Below are 20,874 nucleotides of genomic sequence, written 5' to 3' on the forward strand. Positions count from 1 at the left end.
CATCACTGATGATGTCATAATTGATTTCGACCATCTTTTGGAAACTGTAAATTTGACGATTCTGAACTCACGGATGGCACGGACATCATCTAAGACAGTAATTTTAAAACTGATAATGTCAATTGTGACATCACTGATGATGTCATAATTGATTTCGACATCTTTTCAAAACTGTAAAATTGACGCTTCTGAACTCACGAATGGCACGGACATCATCTACGACAGTAATTTTAAAACCGATAATGTCAATTGTGACATCACTGATGATGTCATAATTGATTTCGACCATCTTTTCGAAACTGTAAAATTGACGATTCTGAACTCACGGATGGCACGGACATCATGTACGACAGTAATTTTTAAACCGATAATGTCAATTGTGACATCACTGATGATGTCATAATTGATTTCAACCATCTTTTCAAAACTGTAAAATTGACGCTTCTGTAATCACGGATGGCACGGACATCATCTACGACAGTGATTTTAAAACCGATAATGTCAATTGTGACATCACTGATGATGTCATAATTGATTTTGACCATCTTTTCGAAACTGTAAAATTGACGCTTCTGAACTCACGGATGGCACGGACATCATCTACGACAGTAATTTGCCAGTAATGTGAAAAGACCTAGAGCACCTGGTGTTCCCATGTGGTCTCCCACCCAAGTACTAACCAAGCCCAACACTGCTTAGCTTCCAAGATCAGACAAGATTGGGCCTATCCTATGTGGTATGTATATAGGTGAGATACAGGCACTTTTTTGCCCTCTTCTACTTCTATCACCAGGTAAGCTAATAAAAAAGTTTCCTAACTGTATTGGCTTACTGAAAAAAATCATGTGTTGGTAATGTAAAAAGACCTACAGGACATGATATTAGCAGGGGGTCTTAAATTAAACTACTAAAGAGGCTCAACACTGTTTAGCTGCCAAAAGCAGTTGAAATTGGGCCTAAACAGTGTGGTAAGTCTTTAGGTGATGGCTATTGTGTCTGTTTGACCTCTTCCAAATGTCTGTGCTGGCAATAAAAAGAAAAAGTTTCCAATTTAAATAGCTAGAGAATAAAAACAATTTGCCAGTAATGTGAAAAACTTACAGCACCTGGTGTTCCCATGTGGTCTCCCACCCAAGTACTAACCAAGCCCAACACTGCTTAACTTCCAAGATCAGACAAGATTGGGCCTATCCTATGTGGTATGTATATAGGTGAGATACAGGCAATTTTTTGCCCTCTTCTACTTCTATCACCAGGTAAGCTAATAAAAAAGTTTCCTAACTGTATTGGCTTACTAAAAAAATCATGTGTTGGTAATGTAAAAAGACCTACAGGACATGATATTAGCAGGGGGTCTTAAATTAAACTACTAAAGAGGCTCAACACTGTTTAGCTGCCAAAAGCAGTTGGAATTGGGCCTAAACAGTGTGGTAAGTCTTTAGGTGATGGCTATTGTGTCTGTTTGACCTCTTCCAAATGTCTGTACTGGCAATAAAAAGAAAAAGTTTCCAATTTAAATAGCTAGAGAATAAAAAAAATTTGCCAGTAATGTGAAAAAACCTACAGCACCTGGTGTTCCCATGTGGTCTCCCACCCAAGTACTAACCAAGCCCAACAGTGCTTAGCTTCCAAGAGCAGACAAGATTGGGCCTATCCAATGTGGTATGTATATAGGTGAGATACACGCACTTTTTTGCCCTCTTCTACTTCTATCAACAGGTACGCTAATAAAAAAGTTTCCTAACTGTATTGGCTTACTAAAAAAATCATGTGTTGGTAATGTAAAAAGACCTACAGGACATGATATTAGCAGGGGGTCTTAAATTAAACTACTAAAGAGGCTCAACACTGTTTAGCTGCCAAAAGCAGTTGGAATTGGGCCTAAACAGTGTGGTAAGTCTTTAGGTGATGGCTATTGTGTCTGTTTGACCTCTTCCAAATGTCTGTACTGGCAATAAAAAGAAAAAGTTTCCAATTTAAATAGCTAGAGAATAAAAACAATTTGCCAGTAATGTGAAAAAACCTACAGCACCTGGTGTTCCCATGTGGTCTCCCAACCAAGTACTAACCAGGCCCAACACTGCTTAGCTTCCAAGATCAGACGAGATTGGGCCTATTCAATGTGGTATGGCTGTAGGTGAGATACAGGCACTTTTTTGCCCTCTTCTACTTCTATCACCAGGTAAGCTAATACAAAAGTTTCCTAACTGTATTGGCTTACTGAAAAAAATCATGTGTTGGTAATGTAAAAAGACCTACAGGACATGATATTAGCAGGGGGTCTTAAATTAAACTACTAAAGAGGCTCAACACTGTTTAGCTGCCAAAAGCAGTTGGAATTGGTCCTAAACATTGTGGTAAGTCTTTAGGTGATGGCTATTGTGTCTGTTTGACCTCTTCCAAATATCTGTACTGGCAATAAAAAGAAAAAGTTTCCAATTTAAATAGCTAGAGAATAAAAACAATATGCCAGTAATGTGAAAAAACCTACAGCACCTGGAGTTCCCATGTGGCCTCCCACCCAAGTACTAACCAGGCCCAACACTGCTTAGCTTCCAAGATCAGGCGAGATTGGGCCTATCCAATGTGGTATGCCTGTAGGTGAGATACAGGCACTTTTTTGCCCTCTTCTACTTCTATCACCATGTAAGCTAATAAAAAAGTTTCCTAACTGTATTGGCTTACTGAAAAAAATCATGTGTTGGTAATGTAAAAAGACCTACAGGACATGATATTAGCAGGGGGTCTTAAATTAAACTACTAAAGAAGCTCAACACTGTTTAGCTGCCAAAAGCAGTTGAAATTGGGCCTAAACAGTGTGGTAAGTCTTTAGGTGATGGCTATTGTGTCTGTTTGACCTCTTCCAAATGTCTGTGCTGGCAATAAAAAGAAAAAGTTTCCAATTTAAATAGCTAGAGAATAAAAACAATTTGCCAGTAATGTGAAAAACTTACAGCACCTGGTGTTCCCATGTGGTCTCCCACCCAAGTACTAACCAAGCCCAACACTGCTTAGCTTCCAAGATCAGACGAGATTGGGCCTATCCTATGTGGTATGTATATAGGTGAGATACAGGCACTTTTTTGCCCTCTTCTACTTCTATCACCAGGTAAGCTAATAAAAAAGTTTCCTAACTGTATTGGCTTACTAAAAAAATCATGTGTTGGTAATGTAAAAAGACCTACAGGACATGATATTAGCAGGGGGTCTTAAATTAAACTACTAAAGAGGCTCAACACTGTTTAGCTGCCAAAAGCAGTTGGAATTGGGCCTAAACAGTGTGGTAAGTCTTTAGGTGATGGCTATTGTGTCTGTTTGACCTCTTCCAAATGTCTGTACTGGCAATAAAAAGAAAAAGTTTCCAATTTAAATAGCTAGAGAATAAAAACAATTTGCAAGTAATGTGAAAAAACCTACAGCACCTGGTGTTCCCATGTGGTCTCCCACCCAAGTACTAACCAGGCCCAACACTGCTTAGCTTCCAAGGGCAGACGAGATTGGGCCTATCCAATGTGGTATGGCTGTAGGCGAGACAAAGGCACTTTTTTGCCCTCTTCTACTTCTATCACAAGGTAAGCTAATACAAAAGTTTCCTAACTGTATTGGCTTACTGAAAAAAATCAAGTGTTGGTAATGTAAAAAGACCTACAGGACATGATATTAGCAGGGGGTCTTAAATTAAACTACTAAAGAGGCTCAACACTGTTTAGCTGCCAAAAGCAGTTGGAATTGGGCCTAAACAGTGTGGTAAGTCTTTAGGTGATGGCTATTGTGTCTGTTTGACCTCTTCCAAATATCTGTACTGGCAATAAAAAGAAAAAGTTTCCAATTTAAATAGCTAGAGAATAAAAACAATTTGCCAGTAATGTGAAAAAACCTACAGCACCTGGAGTTCCCATGTGGTCTCCCACCCAAGTACTAACCAGGCCCAACGCTGCTTAGCTTCCAAGACCAGACGAGATTGGGCCTATCCAATGTGGTATGGCTGTAGGCGAGATTAAGGCACTTTTTTGCCCTCTTCTACTTCTATCACCAAGTAAGCTAATACAAAAGTTTCCTAACTGTATTGGCTTACTGAAAAAAATCATGTGTTGGTAATGTAAAAAGACCTACCGGACATGATATTAGCAGGGGGTCTTAAATTAAACTACTAAAGAGGCTCAACACTGTTTAGCTGCCAAAAGCAGTTGGAATTGGGCCTAAACAGTGTGGTAAGTCTTTAGGTGATGGCTATTGTGTCTGTTTGACCTCTTCCAAATGTCTGTGCTGGCAATAAAAAGAAAAAATTTCCAATTTAAATAGCTAGAGAATAAAAACAATTTGCCAGTAATGTGAAAAACTTACAGCACCTGGTGTTCCCATGTGGTCTCCCACCCAAGTACTAACCAAGCACAACACTGCTTAGCTTCCAAGAACAGACAAGATTGGGCCTATCCAATGTGGTATGTATACAGGTGAGATACAGGCACTTTTTTGCCCTCTTCTACTTCTATCACCAGGTAAGCTAATAAAAAAGTTTCCTTACTGTATTGGCTTACTAAAAAAATCATGTGTTGGTAATGTAAAAAGACCTACAGGACATGATATTAGCAGGGGGTCTTAAATTAAACTACTAAAGATGCTCTACACTGTTTAGCTGCCAAAAGCAGTTGGAATTGGGCCTAAACAGTGTGGTAAGTTTTTAGGTGATGGCTATTGTGTCTGTTTGACCTCTTCCAAATGTCTGTACTGGCAATATAAAGAAAAAGTTTCCAATTTAAATAGCTAGAGAATAAAAACAATTTGCCAGTAATGTGAAAAAACCTACAGCACCTGGTGTTCCCATGTGGTCTCCCAACCAAGTACTAACCAGGCCCAACACTGCTTAGCTTCCAAGATCAGACGAGATTGGGCCTATTCAATGTGGTATGGCTGTAGGTGAGATACAGGCACTTTTTTGCCCTCTTCTACTTCTATCACCAGGTAAGCTAATACAAAAGTTTCCTAACTGTATTGGCTTACTGAAAAAAATCATGTGTTGGTAATGTAAAAAGACCTACAGGACATGATATTAGCAGGGGGCCTTAAATTAAACTACTAAAGAGGCTCAACACTGTTTAGCTGCCAAAAGCAGTTGGAATTGGTCCTAAACATTGTGGTAAGTCTTTAGGTGATGGCTATTGTGTCTGTTTGACCTCTTCCAAATATCTGTACTGGCAATAAAAAGAAAAAGTTTCCAATTTAAATAGCTAGAGAATAAAAACAATATGCCAGTAATGTGAAAAAACCTACAGCACCTGGAGTTCCCATGTGGCCTCCCACCCAAGTACTAACCAGGCCCAACACTGCTTAGCTTCCAAGATCAGGCGAGATTGGGCCTATCCAATGTGGTATGCCTGTAGGTGAGATACAGACACTTTTTTGCCCTCTTCTACTTCTATCACCATGTAAGCTAATAAAAAAGTTTCCTAACTGTATTGGCTTACTGAAAAAAATCATGTGTTGGTAATGTAAAAAGACCTACAGGACATGATATTAGCAGGGGGTCTTAAATTAAACTACTAAAGAAGCTCAACACTGTTTAGCTGCCAAAAGCAGTTGAAATTGGGCCTAAACAGTGTGGTAAGTCTTTAGGTGATGGCTATTGTGTCTGTTTGACCTCTTCCAAATGTCTGTGCTGGCAATAAAAAGAAAAAGTTTCCAATTTAAATAGCTAGAGAATAAAAACAATTTGCCAGTAATGTGAAAAACTTACAGCACCTGGTGTTCCCATGTGGTCTCCCACCCAAGTACTAACCAAGCCCAACACTGCTTAGCTTCCAAGATCAGACGAGATTGGGCCTATCCTATGTGGTATGTATATAGGTGAGATACAGGCACTTTTTTGCCCTCTTCTACTTCTATCACCAGGTAAGCTAATAAAAAAGTTTCCTAACTGTATTGGCTTACTAAAAAAATCATGTGTTGGTAATGTAAAAAGACCTACAGGACATGATATTAGCAGGGGGTCTTAAATTAAACTACTAAAGAGGCTCAACACTGTTTAGCTGCCAAAAGCAGTTGGAATTGGGCCTAAACAGTGTGGTAAGTCTTTAGGTGATGGCTATTGTGTCTGTTTGACCTCTTCCAAATGTCTGTACTGGCAATAAAAAGAAAAAGTTTCCAATTTAAATAGCTAGAGAATAAAAACAATTTGCAAGTAATGTGAAAAAACCTACAGCACCTGGTGTTCCCATGTGGTCTCCCACCCAAGTACTAACCAGGCCCAACACTGCTTAGCTTCCAAGGGCAGACGAGATTGGGCCTATCCAATGTGGTATGGCTGTAGGCGAGACAAAGGCACTTTTTTGCCCTCTTCTACTTCTATCACAAGGTAAGCTAATACAAAAGTTTCCTAACTGTATTGGCTTACTGAAAAAAATCAAGTGTTGGTAATGTAAAAAGACCTACAGGACATGATATTAGCAGGGGGTCTTAAATTAAACTACTAAAGAGGCTCAACACTGTTTAGCTGCCAAAAGCAGTTGGAATTGGGCCTAAACAGTGTGGTAAGTCTTTAGGTGATGGCTATTGTGTCTGTTTGACCTCTTCCAAATATCTGTACTGGCAATAAAAAGAAAAAGTTTCCAATTTAAATAGCTAGAGAATAAAAACAATTTGCCAGTAATGTGAAAAAACCTACAGCACCTGGAGTTCCCATGTGGTCTCCCACCCAAGTACTAACCAGGCCCAACGCTGCTTAGCTTCCAAGACCAGACGAGATTGGGCCTATCCAATGTGGTATGGCTGTAGGAGAGATTAAGGCACTTTTTTGCCCTCTTCTACTTCTATCACCAAGTAAGCTAATACAAAAGTTTCCTAACTGTATTGGCTTACTGAAAAAAATCATGTGTTGGTAATGTAAAAAGACCTACCGGACATGATATTAGCAGGGGGTCTTAAATTAAACTACTAAAGAGGCTCAACACTGTTTAGCTGCCAAAAGCAGTTGGAATTGGGCCTAAACAGTGTGGTAAGTCTTTAGGTGATGGCTATTGTGTCTGTTTGACCTCTTCCAAATGTCTGTGCTGGCAATAAAAAGAAAAAGTTTCCAATTTAAATAGCTAGAGAATAAAAACAATTTGCCAGTAATGTGAAAAACTTACAGCACCTGGTGTTCCCATGTGGTCTCCCACCCAAGTACTAACCAAGCACAACACTGCTTAGCTTCCAAGATCAGACAAGATTGGGCCTATCCAATGTGGTATGTATACAGGTGAGATACAGGCACTTTTTTGCCCTCTTCTACTTCTATCACCAGGTAAGCTAATAAAAAAGTTTCCTTACTGTATTGGCTTACTAAAAAAATCATGTGTTGGTAATGTAAAAAGACCTACAGGACATGATATTAGCAGGGGGTCTTAAATTAAACTACTAAAGATGCTCTACACTGTTTAGCTGCCAAAAGCAGTTGGAATTGGGCCTAAACAGTGTGGTAAGTTTTTAGGTGATGGCTATTGTGTCTGTTTGACCTCTTCCAAATGTCTGTACTGGCAATATAAAGAAAAAGTTTCCAATTTAAATAGCTAGAGAATAAAAACAATTTGCCAGTAATGTGAAAAAACCTACAGCACCTGGTGTTCCCATGTGGTCTCCCACCCAAGTACTAACCAGGCCCAACACTGCTTAGCTTCCAAGATCAGACGAGATTGGGCCTATCCAATGTGGTATGGCTGTAGGTGAGATACAGGCACTTTTTTGCCCTCTTCTACTTCTATCACCAGGTAAGCTAATAAAAAAGTTTCCTAACTGTATTGGCTTACTGAAAAAAATCATGTGTTGGTAATGTAAAAAGACCTACAGGACATGATATTAGCAGGGGGTCTTAAATTAAACTACTAAAGAGGCTCAACACTGTTTAGCTGCCAAAAGCAGTTGGAATTGGGCCTAAACAGTGTGGTAAGTCTTTAGGTGATGGCTATTGTGTCTGTTTGACCTCTTCCAAATGTCTGTACTGGCAATAAAAAGAAAAAGTTTCCAATTTAAATAGCTAGAGAATAAAAACAATTTGCCAGTAATGTGAAAAAACCTACAGCACCTGGTGTTCCCATGTGGTCTCCCAACCAAGTACTAACCAGGCCCAACACTGCTTAGCTTCCAAGATCAGACGAGATTGGGCCTATTCAATGTGGTATGGCTGTAGGTGAGATACAGGCACTTTTTTGCCCTCTTCTACTTCTATCACCAGGTAAGCTAATACAAAAGTTTCCTAACTGTATTGGCTTACTGAAAAAAATCATGTGTTGGTAATGTAAAAAGACCTACAGGACATGATATTAGCAGGGGGTCTTAAATTAAACTACTAAAGAGGCTCAACACTATTTAGCTGCCAAAAGCAGTTGGAATTGGTCCTAAACATTGTGGTAAGTCTTTAGGTGATGGCTATTGTGTCTGTTTGACCTCTTCCAAATATCTGTACTGGCAATAAAAAGAAAAAGTTTCCAATTTAAATAGCTAGAGAATAAAAACAATATGCCAGTAATGTGAAAAAACCTACAGCACCTGGAGTTCCCATGTGGCCTCCCACCCAAGTACTAACCAGGCCCAACACTGCTTAGCTTCCAAGATCAGGCGAGATTGGGCCTATCCAATGTGGTATGTATACAGGTGAGATACAGGCACTTTTTTGCCCTCTTCTACTTCTATCACCATGTAAGCTAATAAAAAAGTTTCCTAACTGTATTGGCTTACTAAAAAAAATCATGTGTTGGTAATGTAAAAAGACCTACAGGACATGATATTAGCAGGGGGTCTTAAATTAAACTACTAAAGAAGCTCAACACTGTTTAGCTGCCAAAAGCAGTTGAAATTGGGCCTAAACAGTGTGGTAAGTCTTTAGGTGATGGCTATTGTGTCTGTTTGACCTCTTCCAAATGTCTGTGCTGGCAATAAAAAGAAAAAGTTTCCAATTTAAATAGCTAGAGAATAAAAACAATTTGCCAGTAATGTGAAAAACTTACAGCACCTGGTGTTCCCATGTGGTCTCCCACCCAAGTACTAACCAAGCCCAACACTGCTTAGCTTCCAAGATCAGACGAGATTGGGCCTATCCTATGTGGTATGTATATAGGTGAGATACAGGCACTTTTTTGCCCTCTTCTACTTCTATCACCAGGTAAGCTAATAAAAAAGTTTCCTAACTGTATTGGCTTACTAAAAAAATCATGTGTTGGTAATGTAAAAAGACCTACAGGACATGATATTAGCAGGGGGTCTTAAATTAAACTACTAAAGAGGCTCAACACTGTTTAGCTGCCAAAAGCAGTTGGAATTGGCCCTAAACAGTGTGGTAAGTCTTTAGGTGATGGCTATTGTGTCTGTTTGACCTCTTCCAAATGTCTGTGCTGGCAATAAAAAGAAAAAGTTTCCAATTTAAATAGCTAGAGAATAAAAACAATTTGCCAGTAATGTGAAAAGACCTAGAGCATCTGGTGTTCCCATGTGGTCTCCCACCCAAGTACTAACCAGACCCATCACTGCTTAGCTTCCAAGATCAGATGAGATTGGGCCTATTCAATGTGGTATGGCTGTAGGTGAGATATAGGCACTTTTTTGCCCTCTTCTACTTCTATCACCAGGTAAGCTAATACAAAAGTTTCCTAACTGTATTGGCTTACTGAAAAAAATCATGTGTTGGTAATGTAAAAAGACCTACAGGACATGATATTAGCAGGGGGTCTTAAATTAAACTACTAAAGAGGCTCAACACTGTTAAGCTGCCAAAATACATAAACAGTGTGGTAAGTCTTTAGGTGATGGCTATTGTGTCTGTTTGACCTCTTCCAAATGTCTGTGCTGGCAATAAAAAGAAAAAGTTTCCAATTTAAATAGCTAGAGAATAAAAACAATTTGCCAGTAATGTGAAAAGACCTAGACCATCTGGTGTTCCCATGTGGTCTCCCACCCAAGTACTAACCAGGCCCAACACTGCTTAGCTTCCAAGATCAGACAAGATTGGGCCTATCCAATGTGGTATGGCTGTAGGTGAGATTCAGGCACTTTTTTGCCCTCTTCTACTTCTATCACCAGGTAAGCTAATAAAAAAGTTTCCTAACTGTATTGGCTTACTGAAAAAAATCATGTGTTGGTAATGTAAAAAGACCTACAGGACATGATATTAGCAGGGAGTCTTAAATTAAACTACTAAAGAGGCTCAACACTGTTTAGCTGCCAAAAGCAGTTGGAATTGGGCCTAAACAGTGTGGTAAGTCTTTAGGTGATGGCTATTGTGTCTGTTTGACCTCTTCCAAATATCTGTACTGGCAATAAAAAGAAAAAGTTTCCAATTTAAATAGCTAGAGAATAAAAACAATTTGCCAGTAATGTGAAAAAACCTACAGCACCTGGAGTTCTCATGTGGTCTCCCACCCAAGTACTAACCAGGCCCAACACTGCTTAGCTTCCAAGATAAGACGAGATTGGGCCTATCCAATGTGGTATGGCTGTAGCCGAGATAAAGGCACTTTTTTGCCCTCTTCTACTTCTATCACCAGGTAAGCTAATACAAAAGTTTCCTAACTGTATTGGCTTACTGAAAAAAATCATGTGTTGGTAATGTAAAAAGACCTACAGGACATGATATTAGCAGGGGGTCTTAAATTAAACTACTAAAGAGGCTCAACACTGTTTAGCTGCCAAAAGCAGTTGGAATTGGCCCTAAACAGTGTGGTAAGTCTTTAGGTGATGGCTATTGTGTCTGTTTGACCTCTTCCAAATGTCTGTGCTGGCAATAAAAAGAAAAAGTTTCCAATTTAAATAGCTAGAGAATAAAAACAATTTGCCAGTAATGCGAAAAGACCTAGAGCATCTGGTGTTCCCATGTGGTCTCCCACCCAAGTACTAACCAGGCCCAACACTGCTTAGCTTCCAAGATCAGACGAGATTGGGCCTATTCAATGTGGTATGGCTGTAGGTGAGATACAGGCACTTTTTTGCCCTCTTCTACTTCTATCACCAGGTAAGCTAATACAAAAGTTTCCTAACTGTATTGGCTTACTGAAAAAAATCATGTGTTGGTAATGTAAAAAGACCTACAGGACATGATATTAGCAGGGGGTCTTAAATTAAACTACTAAAGAGGCTCAACACTGTTAAGCTGCCAAAAGCAGTTGGAATTGGGCCTAAACAGTGTGGTAAGTCTTTAGGTGATGGCTATTGTGTCTGTTTGACCTCTTCCAAATGTCTGTGCTGGCAATAAAAAGAAAAAGTTTCCAATTTAAATAGCTAGAGAATAAAAACAATTTTCCAGTAATGTGAAAAAACCTACAGCACCTGGTGTTTCCATGTGGTCTCCCACCCAAGTACTAACCAGGCTCAACACTGATTAGCTTCCAAGATCAGGCGAGATTGGGCCTATCCAATGTGGTATAGCTGTATGTGAGATAAAGGCACTTTTTTGCCCACTTCTACTTCTATCACCAGGTAAGCTAATAAAAAAGTTTCCTAACTGTATTGGCTTACTGAAAAAAATCATGTGTTGGTAATGTAAAAAGACCTACAGGACATGATATTAGCAGGGGGTCTTAAATTAAACTACTAAAGAGGCTCAACACTGTTTAGCTGCCAAAAGCAGTTGGAATTGGTCCTAAACAGTGTGGTAAGTCTTTAGGTGATGGCTATTGTGTCTGTTTGAACTCTTCCAAATGTCTGTACTGGCAATAGAAAGGAAAAGTTTCCAATTTAAATAGCTAGAGAATAAAAACAATTTGCAAGTAATGTGAAAAAACCTACAGCACCTGGTGTTCCCATGTGGTCTCCCACCCAAGTACTAACCAGGCCCAACACTGCTTAGCTTCCAAGATCAGACGAGATTGGGCCTATCCAATGTGGTATGGCTGTAGGCGAGATAAAGGCACTTTTTTGCCCTCTTCTACTTCTATCACAAGGTAAGCTAATACAATAGTTTCCTAACTGTATTGGCTTACTGAAAAAAATCATGTGTTGGTAATGTAAAAAGACCTACAGGACATGATATTAGCAGGGGGTCTTAAATTAAACTACTAAAGAGGCTCAACACTGTTTAGCTGCCAAAAGCAGTTGGAATTGGGCCTAAACAGTGTGGTAAGTCTTTAGGTGATGGCTATTGTGTCTGTTTGACCGCTTCCAAATGTCTGTACTGGCAATAGAAAGGAAAAGTTTCCAATTTAAATAGCTAGAGAATAAAAACAATTTGCAAGTAATGTGAAAAAACCTACAGCACCTGGTGTTCCCATGTGGTCTCCCACCCAAGTACTAACCAGGCCCAACACTGCTTAGCTTCCAAGATCAGACGAGATTGGGCCTATCCAATGTGGTATGGCTGTAGGCGAGATAAAGGCACTTTTTTGCCCTCTTCTACTTCTATCACAAGGTAAGCTAATACAAAAGTTTCCTAACTGTATTGGCTTACTGAAAAAAAATCATGTGTTGGTAATGTAAAAAGACCTACAGGACATGATATTAGCAGGGGGTCTTAAATTAAACTACTAAAGAGGCTCAACACTGTTTAGCTGCCAAAAGCAGTTGGAATTGGCCCTAAACAGTGTGGTAAGTCTTTAGGTGATGGCTATTGTGTCTGTTTGACCTCTTCCAAATGTCTGTGCTGGCAATAAAAAGAAAAAGTTTCCAATTTAAATAGCTAGAGAATAAAAACAATTTGCCAGTAATGTGAAAAGACCTAGAGCATCTGGTGTTCCCATGTGGTCTCCCACCCAAGTACTAACCAGACCCATCACTGCTTAGCTTCCAAGATCAGATGAGATTGGGCCTATTCAATGTGGCATGGCTGTAGGTGAGATATAGGCACTTTTTTGCCCTCTTCTACTTCTATCACCAGGTAAGCTAATACAAAAGTTTCCTAACTGTATTGGCTTACTGAAAAAAATCATGTGTTGGTAATGTAAAAAGACCTACAGGACATGATATTAGCAGGGGGTCTTAAATTAAACTACTAAAGAGGCTCAACACTGTTAAGCTGCCAAAATACATAAACAGTGTGGTAAGTCTTTAGGTGATGGCTATTGTGTCTGTTTGACCTCTTCCAAATGTCTGTGCTGGCAATAAAAATAAAAAGTTTCCAATTTAAATAGCTAGAGAATAAAAACAATTTGCCAGTAATGTGAAAAAACCTACAGCACCTGGTGTTTCCATGTGGTCTCCCACCCAAGTACTAACCAGGCCCAACACTGCTTAGCTTCCAAGATCAGACGAGATTGGGCCTATTCAATGTGGTATGGCTGTATGTGAGATAAAGGCACTTTTTTGCCCTCTTCTACTTCTATCACCAGGTAAGCTAATAAAAAAGTTTCCTAACTGTATTGGCTTACTGAAAAAAATCATGTGTTGGTAATGTAAAAAGACCTACAGGACATGATATTAGCAGGGGGTCTTAAATTAAACTACTAAAGAGGCTCAACACTGTTTAGCTGCCAAAAGCAGTTGGAATTGGTCCTAAACAGTGTGGTAAGTCTTTAGGTGATGGCTATTGTGTCTGTTTGAACTCTTCCAAATGTCTGTGCTGGCAATAAAAAGAAAAAGTTTCCAATTTAAATAGCTAGAGAATAAAAACAATTTGCCAGTAATGTGAAAAGACCTAGATCATCTGGTGTTCCCATGTGGTCTCCCACTCAAGTACTAACCAGGCCCAACACTGCTTAGCTTCCAAGATCAGACGAGATTGGGCCTATGCAATGTGGTATGGCTGTAGGTGAGATACAGGCACTTTTTTGCCCTCTTCTACTTCTATCACCAGGTAAGCTAATAAAAAAGTTTCCTAACTGTATTGGCTTACTGAAAAAAATCGTGTGTTGGTAATGTAAAAAGACCTATAGGACATGATATTAGCAGGGGGCCTTAAATTAAACTACTAAAGAGGCTCAACACTGTTTAGCTGCCAAAAGCAGTTGGAATTGGCCCTAAACAGTGTGGTAAGTCTTTAGGTGATGGCTATTGTGTCTGTTTGACCTCTTCCAAATGTCTGTGCTGGCAATAAAAAGAAAAAGTTTCCAATTTAAATAGCTAGAGAATAAAAACAATTTGCCAGTAATGTGAAAAGACCTAGACCATCTGGTGTTCCCATGTGGTCTCCCACCCAAGTACTAACCAGGCCCAACACTTCTTAGCTTCCAAGATCAGACGAGATTGGGCCTATCCAATGTGGTATGGCTGTAGGTGAGATACAGGCACTTTTTTGCCCTCTTCTACTTCTATCACCAGGTAAGCTAATAAAAAAGTTTCCTAACTGTATTGGCTTACTGAAAAAAATCATGTGTTGGTAATGTAAAAAGACCTACAGGACATGATATTAGCAGGGGGTCTTAAATTAAACTACTAAAGAGGCTCAACACTGTTTAGCTGCCAAAAGCAGTTGGAATTGGGCCTAAACAGTGTGGTAAGTCGTTAGGTGATGGCTATTGTGTCTGTTTGACCTCTTCCAAATATCTGTACTGGCAATAAAAAGAAAAAGTTTCCAATTTAAATAGCTAGAGAATAAAAACAATTTGCCAGTAATGTGAAAAAACCTACAGCACCTGGAGTTCTCATGTGGTCTCCCACCCTAGTACTAACCAGGCCCAATATTGCTTAGCTTCCAAGATCAGACGAGATTGGGCCTATCCAATGTGGTATGGCTGTAGGCGAGATAAAGGCACTTTTTTGCCCTCTTCTACTTCTATCACCAGGTAAGCTAATACAAAAGTTTCCTAACTGTATTGGCTTACTGAAAAAAATCATGTGTTGGTAATGTAAAAAGACCTACAGGACATGATATTAGCAGGGGGTCTTAAATTAAACTACTAAAGAGGCTCAACACTGTTTAGCTGCCAAAAGCAGTTGGAATTGGCCCTAAACAGTGTGGTAAGTCTTTAGGTGATGGCTATTGTGTCTGTTTGACCTCTTCCAAATGTCTGTGCTGGCAATAAAAAGAAAAAGTTTCCAATTTAAATAGCTAGAGAATAAAAACAATTTGACAGTAATGTGAAAAGACCTAGAGCATCTGGTGTTCCCATGTGGTCTCCCACCCAAGTACTAACCAGGCCCAACACTGCTTAGCTTCCAAGATCAGATGAGATTGGGCCTATTCAATGTGGTATGGCTGTAGGAGAGATACAGGCACTTTTTTGCCCTTTTCTACTTCTATCACCAGGTAAGCTAATACAAAAGTTTCCTAACTGTATTGGCTTACTGAAAAAAATCATGTGTTGGTAATGTAAAAAGACCTACAGGACATGATATTAGCAGGGGGTCTTAAATTAAACTACTAAAGAGGCTCAACACTGTTAAGCTGCCAAAATACATAAACAGTGTGGTAAGTCTTTAGGTGATGGCTATTGTGTCTGTTTGACCTCTTCCAAATGTCTGTGCTGGCAATAAAAAGAAAAAGTTTCCAATTTAAATAGCTAGAGAATAAAAACAATTTGCCAGTAATGTGAAAAGACCTAGACCATCTGGTGTTCCCATGTGGTCTCCCACCCAAGTACTAACCAGGCCCAACACTGCTTAGCTTCCAAGATCAGGCCTATCCAATGTGGTATGGCTGTAGGTGAGATTCAGGCACTTTTTTGCCCTCTTCTACTTCTATCACCAGGTAAGCTAATAAAAAAGTTTCCTAACTGTATTGGCTTACTGAAAAAAATCATGTGTTGGTAATGTAAAAAGACCAAAAGGACATGATATTAGCAGGGGGTCTTAAATTAAACTACTAAAGAGGCTCAACACTGTTTAGCTGCCAAAAGCAGTTGGAATTGGGCCTAAACAGTGTGGTAAGTCTTTAGGTGATGGCTATTGTGTCTGTTTGACCTCTTCCAAATATCTGTACTGGCAATAAAAAGAAAAAGTTTCCAATTTAAATAGCTAGAGAATAAAAACAATTTGCCAGTAATTTGAAAAAACCTACAGCACCTGGAGTTCTCATGTGGTCTCCCACCCAAGTACTAACCAGGCCCAACACTGCTTAGCTTCCAAGATCAGACGAGATTGGGCCTATCCAATGTGCTATGGCTGTAGGCGAGATAAAGGCACTTTTTTGCCCTCTTCTACTTCTATCACCAGGTAAGCTAATACAAAAGTTTCCTAACTGTATTGGCTTACTGAAAAAAATCATGTGTTGGTAATGTAAAAAGACCTACAGGACATGATATTAGCAGGGGGTCTTAAATTAAACTACTAAAGAGGCTCAACACTGTTTAGCTGCCAAAAGCAGTTGGAATTGGCCCTAAACAGTGTGGTAAGTCTTTAGGTGATGGCTATTGTGTCTGTTTGACCTCTTCCAAATGTCTGTGCTGGCAATAAAAAGAAAAAGTTTCCAATTTAAATAGCTAGAGAATAAAAACAATTTGCCAGTAATGCGAAAAGACCTAGAGCATCTGGTGTTCCCATGTGGTCTCCCACCCAAGTACTAACCAGGCCCAACACTGCTTAGCTTCCAAGAGCAGACGAGATTGGGCCTATTCAATGTGGTATGGCTGTAGGTGAGATACAGGCACTTTTTTGCCCTCTTCTACTTCTATCACCAGGTAAGCTAATACAAAAGTTTCCTAACTGTATTGGCTTACTGAAAAAAATCATGTGTTGGTAATGTAAAAAGACCTACAGGACATGATATTAGCAGGGGGTCTTAAATTAAACGGTACTTATGTAGTAACTGGGCTGCCGATTTTTTGATTGTATGCCTTAAGTTAAGGCATACAATCAGATGCGATGCGATGCGATATCGCATCGCATCGCATCGCATCGCATCCGATATCGGATGCGATGACCCGATTTTTCCATAGGAATCAATGTTAAAATGATTCCTATGGAAAAATGGGTCCTTTTCATACCCCTACTATCCAAGTGGGCATGGAGTTGGATATAAACCTGTGGCGAGCGTAGCGAGCCACCGAGCCCGAAGCGTGGCGAGCGAAGCGAGCCCCGCGAGGGGACGGTATTCGTCCCCTCGCGGGGCTCGCTTCGCTCGCCACGCTTCGGGCTCGGTGGCTCGCTACGCTCGCCACAGGTTTATATCCAACTCCATGCCCACTTGGATAGTAGGGGTATGAAAAGGACCCATTTTTCCCATTGAATTCCATGTTAAAATGGACTCAGTCCATTTTAACATTGATTCCTATGGAAAAATCGGGTCATCGCATCGCATCGCATCGCATCGCATGGTCGCATGCGATGCGATGCGATCTCCCGATCCGACCCGATTTAGAAATCGGCAGCCCAGTTACTACATAAGTACCAATTAAACTACTAAAGAGGCTCAACACTGTTAAGCTGCCAAAAGCAGTTGGAATTGGGCCTAAACAGTGTGGTAAGTCTTTAGGTGATGGCTATTGTGTCTGTTTGACCTCTTCCAAATGTCTGTGCTGGCAATAAAAAGAAAAAGTTTCCAATTTAAATAGCTAGAGAATAAAAACAATTTTCCAGTAATGTGAAAAAACCTACAGCACCTGGTGTTTCCATGTGGTCTCCCACCCAAGTACTAACCAGGCTCAGCACTGATTAGCTTCCAAGATCAGGCGAGATTGGGCCTATCCAATGTGGTATGGCTGTAGGCGAGATAAAGGCACTTTTTTGCCCTCTTCTACTTCTATCACAAGGTAAGCTAATACAAAAGTTTCCTAACTGTATTGGCTTACTGAAAAAAATCATGTGTTGGTAATGTAAAAAGACCTACAGGACATGATATTAGCAGGGGGTCTTAAATTAAACTACTAAAGAGGCTCAACACTGTTTAGCTGCCAAAAGCAGTTGGAATTGAGCCTAAACAGTGTGGTAAGTCTTTAGGTGATGGCTATTGTGTCTGTTTGACCGCTTCCAAATGTCTGTGCTGGCAATAAAAAGAAAAAGTTTCCAATTTAAATAGCTAGAGAATAAAATCAATTTGCCAGTAATGTGAAAAAACCTACAGCACCAGGTGTTCCCATGTGGTCTCCCACCCAAGTACTAACCAGTCCCAACACTGCTTAGCTTCCAAGATCAGACGAGATTGGGCCTATCCAATGTGGTATGGCTGTAGGTGAGATACAGGCACTTTTTTGCCCTCTTCTACTTCTATCACCAAGTAAGCTAATAAAAAAGTTTCCTAACTGTATTGGCTTACTGAAAAAAATCATGTGTTGGTAATGTAAAAAGACCTACAGGACATGATATTAGCAGGGGGTCTTAAATTAAACTACTAAAGAGGCTCAACACTGTTTAGCTGCCAAAAGCAGTTGGAATTGGCCCTAAACAGTGTGGTAAGTCTTTAGGTGATGGCTATTGTGTCTGTTTGACCTCTTCCAAATGTCTGTGCTGGCAATAAAAATAAAAAGTTTCCAATTTAAATAGCTAGAGAATAAAAACAATTTGCCAGTAATGCGAAAAGACCTAGAGCATCTGGTGTTCCCATGTGGTCTCCCACCCAAGTACTAACCAGGCCCAACACTGCTTAGCTTCCAAGATCAGACGAGATTGGGCCTATTCAATGTGGTATGGCTGTAGGTGAGATACAGGCACTTTTTTGCCCTCTTCTACTTCTATCACCAGGTAAGCTAATACAAAAGTTTCCTAACTGTATTGGCTTACTGAAAAAAATCATGTGTTGGTAATGTAAAAAGACCTACAGGACATGATATTAGCAGGGGGTCTTAAATTAAACTACTAAAGAGGCTCAACACTGTTTAGCTGCCAAAAGCAGTTGGAATTGGGCCTAAACAGTGTGGTAAGTCTTTAGGTGATGGCTATTGTGTCTGTTTGACCTCTTCCAAATGTCTGTGCTGGCAATAAAAAGAAAAAGTTTCCAATTTAAATAGCTAGAGAATAAAAACAATTTTCCAGTAATGTGAAAAAACCTACAGCACCTGGTGTTTCCATGTGGTCTCCCACCCAAGTACTAACCAGGCTCAACACTGATTAGCTTCCAAGATCAGGCAAGATTGGGCCTATCCAATGTGGTATAGCTGTATGTGAGATAAAGGCACTTTTTTGCCCACTTCTACTTCTATCACCAGGTAAGCTAATAAAAAAGTTTCCTAACTGTATTGGCTTACTGAAAAAAATCATGTGTTGGTAATGTAAAAAGACCTACAGGACATGATATTAGCAGGGGGTCTTAAATTAAACTACTAAAGAGGCTCAACACTGTTTAGCTGCCAAAAGCATTTGGAATTGGGCCTAAATAGTGTGGTAAGTCTTTAGGTGATGGCTATTGTGTCTGTTTGAGCTCTTCCAAATGTCTGTACTGGCAATAGAAAGGAAAAGTTTCCAATTTAAATAGCTAGAGAATAAAAACAATTTGCAAGTAATGTGAAAAAACCTACAGCACCTGGTGTTCCCATGTGGTCTCCCACCCAAGTACTAACCAGGCCCAACACTGCTTAGCTTCCAAGATCAGGCCTATTCAATGTTGTATGGCTGTAGGTGAGATACAGGCACTTTTTTGCCCTCTTCTACTTCTATCACCAGGTAAGCTAATACAAAAGTTTCCTAACTGTATTGGCTTACTGAAAAAAATCATGTGTTGGTAATGTAAAAAGACCCACAGGACATGATATTAGCAGGGGGTCTTAAATTAAACTACTAAAGAGGCTCAACACTGTTAAGCTGCCAAAAGCAGTTGGAATTGGGCCTAAACAGTGTGGTAAGTCTTTAGGTGATGGCTATTGTGTCTGTTTGACCTCTTCCAAATGTCTGTGCTGGCAATAAAAAGAAAAAGTTTCCAATTTAAATAGCTAGAGAATAAAAACAATTTTCCAGTAATGTGAAAAAACCTACAGCACCTGGTGTTTCCATGTGGTCTCCCACCCAAGTACTAACCAGGCTCAACACTGATTAGCTTCCAAGATCAGGCAAGATTGGGCCTATCCAATGTGGTATAGCTGTATGTGAGATAAAGGCACTTTTTTGCCCACTTCTACTTCTATCACCAGGTAAGCTAATAAAAAAGTTTCCTAACTGTATTGGCTTACTGAAAAAAATCATGTGTTGGTAATGTAAAAAGACCTACAGGACATGATATTAGCAGGGGGTCTTAAATTAAACTACTAAAGAGGCTCAACACTGTTTAGCTGCCAAAAGCATTTGGAATTGGGCCTAAATAGTGTGGTAAGTCTTTAGGTGATGGCTATTGTGTCTGTTTGACCTCTTCCAAATGTCTGTACTGGCAATAGAAAGGAAAAGTTTCCAATTTAAATAGCTAGAGAATAAAAACAATTTGCAAGTAATGTGAAAAAACCTACAGCACCTGGTGTTCCCATGTGGTCTCCCACCCAAGTACTAACCAGGCCCAACACTGCTTAGCTTCCAAGATCAGGCCTATTCAATGTGGTATGGCTGTAGGTGAGATACAGGCACTTTTTTGCCCTCTTCTACTTCTATCACCTGCTAAGCTAATACAAAAGTTTCCTAACTGTATTGGCTTACTGAAAAAAATCATGTGTTGGTAATGTAAAAAGACCCACAGGACATGATATTAGCAGGGGGTCTTAAATTAAACTACTAAAGAGGCTCAACACTGTTAAGCTGCCAAAAGCAGTTGGAATTGGGCCTAAACAGTGTGGTAAGTCTTTAGGTGATGGCTATTGTGTCTGTTTGACCTCTTCCAAATGTCTGTGCTGGCAATAAAAATAAAAAGTTTCCAATTTAAATAGCTAGAGAATAAAAACAATTTTCCAGTAATGTGAAAAAACCTACAGCACCTGGTGTTTCCATGTGGTCTCCCACCCAAGTACTAACCAGGCTCAACACTGATTAGCTTCCAAGATCAGGCAAGATTGGGCCTATCCAATGTGGTATAGCTGTATGTGAGATAAAGGCACTTTTTTGCCCACTTCTACTTCTATCACCAGGTAAGCTAATAAAAAAGTTTCCTAACTGTATTGGCTTACTGAAAAAAATCATGTGTTGGTAATGTAA

At 39.8% G+C, this 20,874-nt stretch overlaps 14 non-coding genes and 28 pseudogenes across 14 annotated transcripts; all 42 read right to left on the reverse strand.

Annotated features, from left to right (window-relative positions):
• Positions 1-631: 631 nt before the first annotated feature.
• Positions 632-750, reverse strand: LOC146029614 (5S ribosomal RNA; annotated as a pseudogene).
• A 344-nt stretch (positions 751-1,094) lies between these two features.
• LOC146029551 (5S ribosomal RNA) lies at positions 1,095-1,213 on the reverse strand (annotated as a pseudogene).
• Positions 1,214-1,557: 344 nt separating this feature from the next.
• On the reverse strand, positions 1,558-1,676 carry LOC146029559 (5S ribosomal RNA; annotated as a pseudogene).
• A 344-nt stretch (positions 1,677-2,020) lies between these two features.
• Positions 2,021-2,139, reverse strand: LOC146033085 (5S ribosomal RNA). Its single transcript, XR_014458496.1, has one exon. It is a non-coding gene; the product is annotated as a 5S ribosomal RNA (ribosomal RNA).
• A 345-nt stretch (positions 2,140-2,484) lies between these two features.
• LOC146028314 (5S ribosomal RNA) lies at positions 2,485-2,603 on the reverse strand (annotated as a pseudogene).
• A 344-nt stretch (positions 2,604-2,947) lies between these two features.
• On the reverse strand, positions 2,948-3,066 carry LOC146029390 (5S ribosomal RNA; annotated as a pseudogene).
• A 344-nt stretch (positions 3,067-3,410) lies between these two features.
• On the reverse strand, positions 3,411-3,529 carry LOC146035148 (5S ribosomal RNA). The gene has a single exon (XR_014460552.1). It is a non-coding gene; the product is annotated as a 5S ribosomal RNA (ribosomal RNA).
• Positions 3,530-3,874: 345 nt separating this feature from the next.
• Positions 3,875-3,993, reverse strand: LOC146027621 (5S ribosomal RNA). The gene has a single exon (XR_014455013.1). It is a non-coding gene; the product is annotated as a 5S ribosomal RNA (ribosomal RNA).
• A 344-nt stretch (positions 3,994-4,337) lies between these two features.
• On the reverse strand, positions 4,338-4,456 carry LOC146029813 (5S ribosomal RNA; annotated as a pseudogene).
• Positions 4,457-4,800: 344 nt separating this feature from the next.
• LOC146033087 (5S ribosomal RNA) lies at positions 4,801-4,919 on the reverse strand. The gene has a single exon (XR_014458497.1). It is a non-coding gene; the product is annotated as a 5S ribosomal RNA (ribosomal RNA).
• Positions 4,920-5,264: 345 nt separating this feature from the next.
• On the reverse strand, positions 5,265-5,383 carry LOC146028315 (5S ribosomal RNA; annotated as a pseudogene).
• Positions 5,384-5,727: 344 nt separating this feature from the next.
• Positions 5,728-5,846, reverse strand: LOC146029391 (5S ribosomal RNA; annotated as a pseudogene).
• Positions 5,847-6,190: 344 nt separating this feature from the next.
• Positions 6,191-6,309, reverse strand: LOC146035150 (5S ribosomal RNA). Its single transcript, XR_014460553.1, has one exon. It is a non-coding gene; the product is annotated as a 5S ribosomal RNA (ribosomal RNA).
• A 345-nt stretch (positions 6,310-6,654) lies between these two features.
• LOC146027765 (5S ribosomal RNA) lies at positions 6,655-6,773 on the reverse strand (annotated as a pseudogene).
• Positions 6,774-7,117: 344 nt separating this feature from the next.
• LOC146029728 (5S ribosomal RNA) lies at positions 7,118-7,236 on the reverse strand (annotated as a pseudogene).
• A 344-nt stretch (positions 7,237-7,580) lies between these two features.
• On the reverse strand, positions 7,581-7,699 carry LOC146032489 (5S ribosomal RNA). Its single transcript, XR_014457921.1, has one exon. It is a non-coding gene; the product is annotated as a 5S ribosomal RNA (ribosomal RNA).
• A 345-nt stretch (positions 7,700-8,044) lies between these two features.
• On the reverse strand, positions 8,045-8,163 carry LOC146033088 (5S ribosomal RNA). The gene has a single exon (XR_014458498.1). It is a non-coding gene; the product is annotated as a 5S ribosomal RNA (ribosomal RNA).
• Positions 8,164-8,508: 345 nt separating this feature from the next.
• On the reverse strand, positions 8,509-8,627 carry LOC146029304 (5S ribosomal RNA; annotated as a pseudogene).
• Positions 8,628-8,971: 344 nt separating this feature from the next.
• LOC146029392 (5S ribosomal RNA) lies at positions 8,972-9,090 on the reverse strand (annotated as a pseudogene).
• Positions 9,091-9,434: 344 nt separating this feature from the next.
• Positions 9,435-9,553, reverse strand: LOC146027579 (5S ribosomal RNA). The gene has a single exon (XR_014454975.1). It is a non-coding gene; the product is annotated as a 5S ribosomal RNA (ribosomal RNA).
• Positions 9,554-9,885: 332 nt separating this feature from the next.
• On the reverse strand, positions 9,886-10,004 carry LOC146029359 (5S ribosomal RNA; annotated as a pseudogene).
• A 345-nt stretch (positions 10,005-10,349) lies between these two features.
• LOC146028624 (5S ribosomal RNA) lies at positions 10,350-10,468 on the reverse strand (annotated as a pseudogene).
• A 345-nt stretch (positions 10,469-10,813) lies between these two features.
• Positions 10,814-10,932, reverse strand: LOC146028224 (5S ribosomal RNA; annotated as a pseudogene).
• A 345-nt stretch (positions 10,933-11,277) lies between these two features.
• Positions 11,278-11,396, reverse strand: LOC146029444 (5S ribosomal RNA; annotated as a pseudogene).
• Positions 11,397-11,741: 345 nt separating this feature from the next.
• On the reverse strand, positions 11,742-11,860 carry LOC146033259 (5S ribosomal RNA). The gene has a single exon (XR_014458669.1). It is a non-coding gene; the product is annotated as a 5S ribosomal RNA (ribosomal RNA).
• Positions 11,861-12,205: 345 nt separating this feature from the next.
• LOC146033260 (5S ribosomal RNA) lies at positions 12,206-12,324 on the reverse strand. The gene has a single exon (XR_014458670.1). It is a non-coding gene; the product is annotated as a 5S ribosomal RNA (ribosomal RNA).
• Positions 12,325-12,670: 346 nt separating this feature from the next.
• LOC146028110 (5S ribosomal RNA) lies at positions 12,671-12,789 on the reverse strand (annotated as a pseudogene).
• Positions 12,790-13,121: 332 nt separating this feature from the next.
• On the reverse strand, positions 13,122-13,240 carry LOC146027518 (5S ribosomal RNA). The gene has a single exon (XR_014454917.1). It is a non-coding gene; the product is annotated as a 5S ribosomal RNA (ribosomal RNA).
• Positions 13,241-13,585: 345 nt separating this feature from the next.
• LOC146029216 (5S ribosomal RNA) lies at positions 13,586-13,704 on the reverse strand (annotated as a pseudogene).
• A 345-nt stretch (positions 13,705-14,049) lies between these two features.
• LOC146029393 (5S ribosomal RNA) lies at positions 14,050-14,168 on the reverse strand (annotated as a pseudogene).
• Positions 14,169-14,513: 345 nt separating this feature from the next.
• On the reverse strand, positions 14,514-14,632 carry LOC146034523 (5S ribosomal RNA). Its single transcript, XR_014459927.1, has one exon. It is a non-coding gene; the product is annotated as a 5S ribosomal RNA (ribosomal RNA).
• A 345-nt stretch (positions 14,633-14,977) lies between these two features.
• LOC146028403 (5S ribosomal RNA) lies at positions 14,978-15,096 on the reverse strand (annotated as a pseudogene).
• A 786-nt stretch (positions 15,097-15,882) lies between these two features.
• Positions 15,883-16,001, reverse strand: LOC146027648 (5S ribosomal RNA). Its single transcript, XR_014455039.1, has one exon. It is a non-coding gene; the product is annotated as a 5S ribosomal RNA (ribosomal RNA).
• A 345-nt stretch (positions 16,002-16,346) lies between these two features.
• Positions 16,347-16,465, reverse strand: LOC146028815 (5S ribosomal RNA; annotated as a pseudogene).
• Positions 16,466-17,417: 952 nt separating this feature from the next.
• LOC146029215 (5S ribosomal RNA) lies at positions 17,418-17,536 on the reverse strand (annotated as a pseudogene).
• Positions 17,537-17,881: 345 nt separating this feature from the next.
• LOC146035024 (5S ribosomal RNA) lies at positions 17,882-18,000 on the reverse strand. The gene has a single exon (XR_014460428.1). It is a non-coding gene; the product is annotated as a 5S ribosomal RNA (ribosomal RNA).
• A 345-nt stretch (positions 18,001-18,345) lies between these two features.
• Positions 18,346-18,464, reverse strand: LOC146028225 (5S ribosomal RNA; annotated as a pseudogene).
• A 345-nt stretch (positions 18,465-18,809) lies between these two features.
• On the reverse strand, positions 18,810-18,928 carry LOC146029648 (5S ribosomal RNA; annotated as a pseudogene).
• A 345-nt stretch (positions 18,929-19,273) lies between these two features.
• Positions 19,274-19,382, reverse strand: LOC146029673 (5S ribosomal RNA; annotated as a pseudogene).
• Positions 19,383-19,727: 345 nt separating this feature from the next.
• LOC146029650 (5S ribosomal RNA) lies at positions 19,728-19,846 on the reverse strand (annotated as a pseudogene).
• Positions 19,847-20,191: 345 nt separating this feature from the next.
• LOC146029338 (5S ribosomal RNA) lies at positions 20,192-20,300 on the reverse strand (annotated as a pseudogene).
• A 345-nt stretch (positions 20,301-20,645) lies between these two features.
• Positions 20,646-20,764, reverse strand: LOC146029651 (5S ribosomal RNA; annotated as a pseudogene).
• Positions 20,765-20,874: the final 110 nt, after the last annotated feature.

This window comes from Crinia signifera, chromosome 8 (genome assembly GCF_055691185.1).
Source record: "Crinia signifera chromosome 8, ASM5569118v1, whole genome shotgun sequence".
In the NCBI taxonomy this organism is placed as follows: Eukaryota; Metazoa; Chordata; class Amphibia; order Anura; family Myobatrachidae; genus Crinia; species Crinia signifera.